Consider the following 10,710-nt stretch of genomic DNA (forward strand, 5'->3'; position numbering starts at 1 on the left):
AAATGTTTAGGTGTGTAAGAAATGTTAGTTTTTGATCACATATTACTCCAAAAACATTTGCTTCTATCTCAATATTGAAACGCTTTTAGGAGTAACTTCTGGGTTTGGATGAATAGTGCGCTTCCTGGTGAATACAGCGCAACAAATGGTTTCTTGATTCAGTTTAACACCATTGTAGTCTGCACAGGCGGCACGTTTTGTGACACCAAGCCAGACCTTACGTTCTCAGATTGATATATTACACGATTAGAAAGATAAAAGGCGTCGTCTACATACATAGAATTAAAAGATGCCGCTGGCCATGCCTAATCGAGAGAGTTCATTTTACCTTTAAGTAGAGTGCAGTTTAGAACTATCTTGCGGGGCGCTGTTTTCTTTCACGTGAACCCTTAACAGTGCACAACCAACTCTTAGGCAAATGTTCTTTCACACGTGTAACTAGCAAGGGTTTTAACACAGGGCCCGAAACACCACATGACATAAGTCGACGAGGATTCCGTAACGTAAAGCAGTGTCATAGACCTTCTGAAGTTCAAAAACACGCGCTTGTGCAAAACTGTTCATAATTGAAAGCAGCCTCCAAGTGCGATTCAAGGGAGACAAATTGCTCGTTCATGAATGGCCGTGCCTTGAAGCCAGCCTTGCCGCTATCGAGAACACCATTGTACTCAAAGAAAAACCCAAGCCTACAATTTATAAGTTACTCAAAAAGGTGGCACAGGCAGCTTGTGAGGGTGATGGGCCGATAGCTAACCCGAAAGGTTGTGTCTTCATGTCCTTCAGGAAAGCCACTAATATAGCCTTCCTCCCACTGACTATGGAATGTGCCCAAAACCCATAGTTTGTTGTAGAGGTGTAGATGTGTGTCATGTTCGTCTGCATGTAGGTGTTGTAGTATTTTATAAGTAAAGTCTGCAGTTGGAGCTGAAGGCTTACAATTGCGGAGGATTATCTTCAGATCATGAAGTGAAAAGGGGGTTTGAATAGGTGTTCGATCTATTAATGTCATATACGAACTTCTTTTCACACGATGTTTTGTGCTGCGTGAAAGTGTTTGTTTAGTGTGTTGACATGGAAACGTGTTGGAAGTAATGTGAGAGTGTGTTAGTGTGGTCTTCCAAGGCCTCCAGTTGCACTAAGCTGGGCTGGGCGGTGTGTCTGATCAAGTTCGAGTTTTTGTGTACGTGTCCAGACAGTGTGTTTGTCGGTGTATGAGTTTATAGATATTAAGAAGGTGTGCCAACACCATTGTTATCCCCCACGACGCAAATGTTTTCCAAACGACTTTCCCCGTTTGAGCAAAACGAGGTCATCGCCATCTGGTACCGGCATATGATACTCGATGCCTTGTTTCTTTGCCTGTGGCGGCTTCATACAGTGCTCATTCTACCTTGACCTCCCCTAGTCGGGCAGGGCACCAGACGCTTAGATAATGGACTTACGGTGGCGCCGAGGATATGCACCGTGAGGAGTTGGGTGGCCTCTTCAACGTGTACGTGTCTTACGAACGTGTAGTTAGTTTGCATGTCTGTAAAGGTATTTGAGTTTTCTCTTGCTTTATTGATTCTGTTCTGGGAATTTGCACTGCTTTGCGAAGAAGTCGTCAGTAGCAAATTGGACCGTGACCACACCCCACTAAAGACGTGAAACAACACTGCAAACGAATACCCAAATCAAGCTGTGAACAATTGTGGCACAGTATATTAGAGTACGTAGAAGGTTTCTTATTGAACAGGCATGCTCCTGAATATATTTAAATTTTTTCGTTAAGGTAACCCCGCACATCCGTGCAATTACACTCACGCAGTGAATTACGTGTGTTGACGTCGCCTCAATGAATGAAAGGTGCAGGTAGCTTATCTACCAGGCCAATAAAATCTGAGCTGAAGAGCTGGAATTCAGGAGGGATATACAGATAGCTTAGTTTTATAGGCGTACGGATGAATATTATTGAAATGGCAACCGCCTAAACGATGGTCTTTAGCGGGAGAGTGTGGTACAGCAAAGAGCTTCCGGCATTGATGGCCAGAGCACCTGAGGATGTACAGTCATGAATATTTAACTTACGAACCCCGCATGGCCGAATTTACCAGTCCGTCACCTGGGAGAGGGCATAGAAAACGCACGGACATGTGCAGTTAAGATGGCGGAGCGAGGCTGCGCGTCCCACTGCGATATGTCGCCCTCTCCTCGCTCGCATACTTGCCTTGTCGCCATGTCGCAATAGTGCTGCAAGCACTGATTGATTGATTGAAAAACCTTTATTAAGACAGGAAGACCATAGGTCCGAGCGGGGTAAGAGAAGAAAGGAGGGAAATGGAAGCCAATACCTTAAGCACTTGTCCACATTGATGTCTCGATGAAGTCCAATAGTTGAGGCAGTCGTATAAATATTTAGGCCGGAGTCCTAATTGTGTCCACTGCTAAATACTCCAAGCACGACAATCACCGATGGCGCTCTTATACCAGGCGTGCTAGGCCACTGTTTAGAGAATACGTCGCTATTTGTGCGAGTAAGGACGTGTCCAGTAGAGTTGGGTCTGGTTGAGGGTTCGGGGCGGTGAAGGCACGGTGGCCATTGAAGGCTGGACATGTTCAGGCCAAGTGCCGGAGGTCGGCTGGGAGGCTTGACGGGCGATGAGGACATCGGGGAGGAAGGTGAGGCGTGTACTATTTACGAACTGTTTCCGGTGTCAACAAGACTATCAGAAACACTGCAAGCACTGAAAGCACTGCCGCCGCAGCAGCTGAAGGTGTTGGTCGTGTGGAAAGCAATGCGGCGCGTAAGAGCTTGCAGCTGCGGCCAGTGCTTGCTTTGGGAAACATGTGCACGCTCTCGTAAAGCATACTGTTGAGCTCACCATGCTTTCTTAAAGAAAACCAGCGCACAGAAATTGAGCCAAAAATGAATGCATGCAGTATACCTTCTGGTGGCACTGCATTGTTTGGCGTTCGTGCTGCAGTGGCTCACTAATTGAACAGTGAGCAGACCACAAATATTTCGCCTTTGCTTAACGAATCATGGCTGAGTCACGTTACAGATTTTGAGCGTTGTAGCAAACAATAGATATTATACCAGAATTCCTTTACAATGATATACACTTACTGCTAGCATTGTATGAGCTCGGAAAATTACTTGCAGAATTTTCTTATTAGGTAAATAGAAAAAAATATAAGCAGGTCGAATCTTTCTATAGGCCAGTTGAAACTGGACAACTATTTTGGCGGCCAGATTCTTTCGCTTTTTTTGCCGGCACCCTTGTACTTCTAGGAATCTGCGGAGCGGGCAGCGTTGAGGGTGATTGGGGCCTGACCGAGGTGGCCAACGTTATTTTCTCAAGTTACTCCACCCCACATTCAAAGCGCTGTCGGCAATGAGACGCCGGAACACAAGAGGAGCATGCGCTCGTGTGAACTGAGCACACAGTGGCTGCAGGTATCTCGAGCCGCATTGCTAACAGTTGTTTTCAGCGCCCTTGCGGCAAGGCGACAACGCAAGCATGCGAGCGAGCAGAGGACAACATATTGCAGTCGGTCACGCAGCTTCACTCCCGACATGTGAACTGGGCATGTGTGTGCATTTTTCATGGCCGCTGCCATGTGACAGCACCGGTACCTTCGGCCGTGCGCTCCGCGGTTCGTATTTGAATTGTCCTAAGCTGTACTGCTACAAGCCCTGTCCTTCCTAAATAACGCGCAGATATACAAGAAATTTGTGTATTTGGGGTTTATTCGTGTTTCTTGGAGACACTTCAAAGTCGTCTGATTTAAATGCAATAAGTCATTGACATCATCAAAATTTTTGACGAGGCACCTGAAGTTTCATGGGGTGATATGTACTCTTCCTCATTACAGACGTTTAGGAGGTACTGGAGTACGTGTGTAGTCATGTTTAGTCTTTCGAAGCTTGTACTAGGGGAAGAAGGTTTTTGAACTTTATGTTGGCCTTAACAATGCAGGCCGTGCAAGCGCTGTGATGCAGACAAGAAGTGGGCGATTTCCATCGCATCGTCACATCTCTTTGAAGATCCCGAAGAACCTGGCCCTCTTGGCTACCCACGCGTTGTGGTATTTGTTTTTTGAACCTCTGCGTCGAAGGTGTCGGTACCTCCACAGGTGGAACGGGTGGTGCACCGGGGTAGGAGCCAAAGCGCTATCCCCGTGACCGTCTCATCGGCCGCCTGCAGAGGACGTAGGGAGGCTGAGAAAGGAGGAGAGGAGTAGCATTGGTTCCGACTGTGACTATTGCCACCACAGCCTCTGCTGGCTTAACAAGCCGTGTGTTGACGGGTTAGGCTGCCTGAGAAAACCGGCGGAGGGGGGGGGGGGTGGGCAGAGGGGAGCGTGACAAAGTCGGACTCGCAGTACTGAGCCCGTCCTGATACTAGATCCCACTCAGCACCTGGTGAGCTGCGTCGGCGTATTTCTCCTGAGGGAAAAAGGCAAACCTCTTCTGACGCTCTAAGGTAATATTGTCGGCTTCTTTGACGTTGATTATTTCCTTTCCTCGCTGAAATGTTTGGCATTTCCGGGAGTATGTCGCATGTGGTCCACAGCAGTTAAGACAAGTTAGGGTGGTGGTGTTCCTCTTGCGGTGAGGTGGACCTGTGCGGCGCAATTTACACCGGCTGTTTTGCCGCAGCACGAAGTTATACCGTGCCTAAACCGCTGCCACTTGGAGCAGCGGTGCTGGTAAGGTATGTAAGGACCTACTCCATACATAATGAAATCAATATTGGTAGGTTAAGGAAGTTTTGATCTGTTGAATTCCAAGATTATGTGTTTTGTTGGTGTTTCTACATTTTCCCGGCGGACGGGGATCTCCCTGACGGCTTTACCGGGTTAATCATTCAGGCCTTCCAGAAGGTCGGCCTCTATTTTGTTTAGCTGATCTCTCTTAGATATCACACACTGCGAGCTGTTCAGGCTGCAGTGTGGTTTGACACTGATGTGCGGATCAGGTATGCGGGTTTGTGTCAGGAGATTTGTTTGTGATGTTAGGTTCTTCCTTCGACTGACAGTTCACTGGTTCTGAGTTTTTCATCTCAAAAGATTTGCAAGAATTCCTTCGGGAAACTTTGAGACGTAGAATACCGACTGGGGAGAGACAGAGTTTGACTTATGAACTGATTCAATGGCTAAAAAACGAGCCAAATTGTCAGGTTTTGGCCCCGTGATGTTTGGATTAAGTGGAAATGAAACTTCGGGGCGGCACATTTTAAAGAACCGGTCATGCTTTGGAAGTTGAAAATAACATGCCATACAGCATAGCATAAAAGCTTGGGACAGGGTACTTTCTTCTACAGCCTTATCCTGATAGCTGAACAGGTCTAGATTCTTGCTGCCTGCTAAACACAGAAGGATCCCATCGGCGGGAGCCTTACCACGACTCTGAATGCCACCGTTCGTGGTTTCTTGTCCTCCACATTTAAACAGCGCATCAGGGTAAGTTACAACTTACGTGTAGTGGCCCTGAGTCCGCAGTGTTCCATGTACCGTCACCAAGATTACTCAAGGAGCCCCGTGGGGGTATCAATATTGTTACTTCGCTAGAAATTTTCTTCAGCGTTTGTTAACCCTACTATAATTATCCATTAGGCTGCTTAAAAATTACAATAACAAGTATTTATAATTTTACAGTTCCAAAAAGCACCCTTGAGTAATCTTCCAAATCGTCAAATATATCAGTTGGTGCAATGCATCGACACCATTTCTTTGGTTCAGGTCAGAAAAATCTGAATAAAGAAGCGTAAGCTTAAGGTGGCATTCAGCGCAGCGTAACCTTGAAGAAATTATGGGTGCATGAGCCATTCCCCTTCAAAAGCAATGTATCTTACATCGCACGGATTCAACATTTGCTCAGATATTGGGGAAGACGTGTGGATCGTTAGAATAATATTCATTTGTTTTGAAACCTTTATCAAAATTTGTCTTCACGACTCAGCTTCATTCTTTTGTAATACATGAATGTATTAGATGGAGTGCAACCTGCTGCTTAGAAGTGCTGGCAGAAGTAACTAGGACGCAAATGAAGGAACACCACAATCAGCGGTGTAAAGCCCTGGTTTCTCTTGCGATATTGCCGTGCCGAGGGCGGCGTCCCCTTGGCTGCATCTGTCATAATTTATTCTAGGTCAACTACCCGGTCGAGTGCATACTGCAAAAAGCTCATGGAAGTTTCCTCCGTGAGAATATTCAGCAGGACGATGGAATCATTCCTCAACACAGCTTTCAAATTTAATTATGGTTGTGAATGAAGACATCCGATGGATTCATGTTTCTTTGGCCGCAATTGTTTTGTTTCCAAAGGGAATCACAGATTGCTGCACCTAAGGTTGGATATCTGGCGCTTCGCGACACGATGGTGTGTGCAAGGCTCGTTGCAAAAACTGAAGTGTCAGCCTGCTCACCACTCTGACAAAAGGGTGTCGCTTGAGCGTGGAGAACTTGAGGCATCGCTTATCGCCCGCCCCTCCTTACGATGAAGACTAGTTTTCTGGCGTCCGCAGTGGTGGCTGAGTGGCTGTGGTGGCTATAATGCTGCTGCGGCCTCGAAGGAAGCGGGATAGATCCCCGGCCGGAGCACGCCTTTTTGGTAGAGGCGAAAAGCGAAAACACCTGTGTGTTGGATATTTGGGAGCACGTTTATTGTCGAAGGTGTTTAAAATAATCATGAACACCTCACGGCGGTCCTGATCACCAGAGTAGAATCGGCGTGGTAAAACATAAATATTCAGTGCAGTTTGCCTCTGTTACTTCGTTAGCTCTCTTTGGCGTTCTGCGCTCCTTGAGGGAGCGTCTACAAATTGTAACCTGGGTCCCATACGGCTCACCGGAGGTACCCCAGGAAGGGGAAGGTGCACGGGTTGTGATTTGAAGTGAATATTGTGTGTTTTTAAATTCCTTCTAGAAATAAAACAACATTCGCCGGTCTTGTTTAAAGCTCAGCGCAAGTTTACAAGTGGACCTTAAAATGGTTGAATTGCTTCCCAAATGGTGGAATTGCCCCCCCCCCCCCCATGAGTTGGAGCCTCCGCTCTTCGTCACTTGCACTTTTTCCGTGCCCCTTGGAACTGTCAAGCTCCAAGCAGAAAAATGTCAATTCCCAAGCAGGTGCAGTAATAAATTCAAGCCCGTGAAAGAGCTGCGCAGGTGACGCCACGGCCCAAGGACGGTTCACGGTAGAAGCCGTGAACCGGACATGGCAATATGGAACCCACCGGCGAAAACATTTGTCGAGGTCCGTTCGGCGTGCTTCTGTAAGACGGCGACATGATTATAGAAATTACATGCATGTTTTAACCCAAATAGCTGACACGAAAACTCTCGATCTTCAGCAGCGCGGTCACTTCCACCTGGCTATAATCTGTTTGCAATAGCAGTTTCAAGATAGCCAGCTTTTCCCCGCAGCATTTCGAATGCAGGCCGCATGCTATTCAGTTACTGTATTTTGAGCCTTCTTCACTTTCAAGTGAAGTGAAAACCAATATCTAATGTACTACACCCTGCGCATTACAGGTGCTCTGCAAACGCTCAGACAGATACATTCTTCAGTTCTTGTTTACCTAAACGCTCCCCACAAATGCACTGCATTTGTCATGCTGCAATCAGGTGCGTCATGACAACCGCAGCGGAACCGTAGTGCGGTAATCTAACACGCATCTCTTGCGCTCCTAAGACAACAGCGTCGCATGGTGCAGGAGAGGAACGAAAGCCACTGACGGTGTAATTGTGAACGTTTAGTGAGAGATAACGAGGTTGATACCTGATGGTCTGAAACCCTTTTTCTTGTAGAATGCCCCTCGAATAGTGTTTAAGTGATCGTGCGGACACATTCGCAGTTTTTTGACCACCATTTATGGACTCTGATGGGAGCAACTATAAACATTGTATATTACTATTAGCAATAGTTGTCTCAGAATAGTAGTTCGTGTTGAGTTTTTTAGTCCCATTCACGGACGTTTTCTGATTAAGAATGTGCATTGAAGGATGACGGCTCCAGTAGCAGTTTTTGACGTTACTATTAAGCCCGCAGGTTTAAATGTAGCTGCTTGCTAAGATTACTCACCTGTACCAAACAAACTGAATGCCTTTGCCTCACCAACCAAAAGGCAATGGTTGAAGAGAACTAAAATAATTGTTATTTTGAAGAATGGCGTGTGAATACAGATTGACGTAAAGATGGTGCTCAGATTGCCAAACTACAATGTTACAATTCTCACAATTGCAACGTTGGGGTAACCTGACCAGTCATGCCACTTTTTATTATTCTCTTATTGATAATAGCAAACTTGTATCTGCATTGCTTAATGACCGCGAGTATACCGGAATCTTAGAAGAATACGGGCGTCATCCTAATCCACAAAAACGGTGACATGAGGGGTCTGAAAATACAGGCTCATCAGCTTACTGTCAGTCGTATTTAAGGCACTTACCGAGGTAATCGCTTACAGAACTTCTGCCACCTTAGATTTAGTGAACCTAATACAGAAGAAGGATTTCGTAATAGCAATTCAACAATAGGTAATATTCTCACGATCAATCAGGTGATAGCGAAATGCGCGGAGTATAGTCAATCCCTATATATCGCCTTTATATGCATGAGAAAGCATTTCGCTCGCTCGTAACATCACCAGTTATTCAGGCATTGCGGAATCGATGTGTACACGAGTATTACGTAGGAATACTTCAGGATGTTCACTATAGGGCAACAGGTATCATAGGCTTTCATATGTATAGCAAAAGGATACCTATAAAGATGGCATTTGACAAGGAGCCACAAAATCTCCACTGTTATTCACAGCATGGTTAGGAGGGGTATTAGGTACATTGGATTAGGAACAGCTAGGCATATGGGTAATAGAGAATCCTTCAGTAACCTTAGATTTGCTTATGACGTAGCCATGCTAAATAGCTCGGGGAACGACCTGCAAAGCATGGTTGGCGCACTCGAAAACCAGAGTAGAATGGTGGGCTTGAAAACATTATTCATAAAAGTAGAGTAATTATAAGTAGTCTCGGGAGAGCACAGCGCTTTAAGATAGATAGAAGGAAGTTGGAAGTGAGGACTATATATATACTTAGGCCAATTAGTTACTCGTAGCCCCGACCCACATGTACATACTATATGCACGATAACAAACATTTCAGTGCATTTGACAGGTATACTCCTATAAGCACTGGTAGCCTATCAGTGTCCCTTAATAGGAAAGTATATAACAGGTGCATCCTACTAGTGCTCAGCGAGAAGCAGAAGCTTGAGTCTCACAAAAAGCCCAGGCAGCACAGGGCTGTTCGGCCTGACTCAAGCCTATGTACTTTCGCCACTGATTTTCTATCCGGACTTTTCCCCACAGACGTCCTCGGCTCAGGTCCAAATGTGGGATTTTTGAACTTACACGGGCCTACTCCCATGACTCTCCAATGGCCAGTTCCCATCGACCAGTCTATTGGCTTACCTTCATACGGCCAGACTGAAGCCATGCGGCTCCGGCCAATCGACAGCCGCGCGTGTGCGGCCGAAGTACGGCCACCGGAGAGACGTCAACCGGAGATGCCACCATCGGACAAAAGCCGGACTACAGCACCCGGAAATTCGGCCGTGCTACGAGCATTGCACTTTAGCCACAGTTCGTTAACTGCACTGAAGCCGGTGTATGACCACTACATACTGCACAACAAGATGACTGAGTCACTCTGCGCAGCAGCACAAACCCACCATTCTGGGCTGGACGGCTGCTGGTCTCATGCGGGCTCACTTTTGATGTGGGTCCCCCACATCAAAAGTGAGCCCGCATGAGAAGCCGCCTAAAACATCCGTTTTTAAGCATTTTTGCGCGAAAGGACCATTTGAGAAGTACCCAAACAAACGCCACTAAAAATGCGCAATGAGCATATTTTAAAATTGCATTCTCACTGCATTCCATCAAGGACTAACAGCTTAACCGAGGCCTTGTTGCACTATGCCGGTCTCGGAGAAGTTTGGAGTTATTCATGGGGTTTTTTTCTTGATAATCGAAAGGTCACTGGTGATGTCTTTTCAATGACGCCATGCCAAACCGCCTAAGCTCTACTTCAAAGTGCTGTCGAGATGGTAGCCAGTTTTCGGCAAGGCGAAGCAAAACAGACGAAAGTTGTGCGAAAAAAGGCGAACTTTGCGTAATGTGCACGCAAAATACAAAAGAAAAGAGGGACAACCGAAAACTACAGAGCGGCTCCTACAAAACAGGACTTGTGGGCATCTTCTTAGCTTCAGTTTCCCCCATGCCACAGACACGGCTGCATAGATTTTCGAAGCCCTGACGGGGCCATACCCTACTTTAAGTTGATATATAATACTTAGTTTTACTGAAATAAAGTATGTGTAGTGTTTTGAATTTTGAAGACTGTAATCCACACCCGAAAAACCTGGCTAATACTGCAGGGGCACTATGACCAGAGCACCATCCTTTATTTCTGTCTCATTTCGCTTGCTAACGCCTTCGATGGCAGTTTCCGCAGCAGTAATGGTCGGTTCTAATATGTTTTTTTAGTTTCGATCTTAATAGTTTAATAGGTTTTTCAAGCGGTTTTCAAACTGTTTTTGACATTGTGGCCTCACCGTATTTATATGTTTCAAATGCATTGTACGTTTGTTTGATGTAGCTGGAAGGATGTTTTTTGTCAGTGGTACCCACTCCACCTCTGCCTCGTGTATCGCAACAGCTGTAC

This window comes from Haemaphysalis longicornis, unplaced genomic scaffold (genome assembly GCF_048455015.1).
Source record: "Haemaphysalis longicornis isolate Haplotype H1 unplaced genomic scaffold, Haemaphysalis longicornis Haplotype H1 scaffold_11, whole genome shotgun sequence".
Classification (NCBI taxonomy): domain Eukaryota; kingdom Metazoa; phylum Arthropoda; class Arachnida; order Ixodida; family Ixodidae; genus Haemaphysalis; species Haemaphysalis longicornis.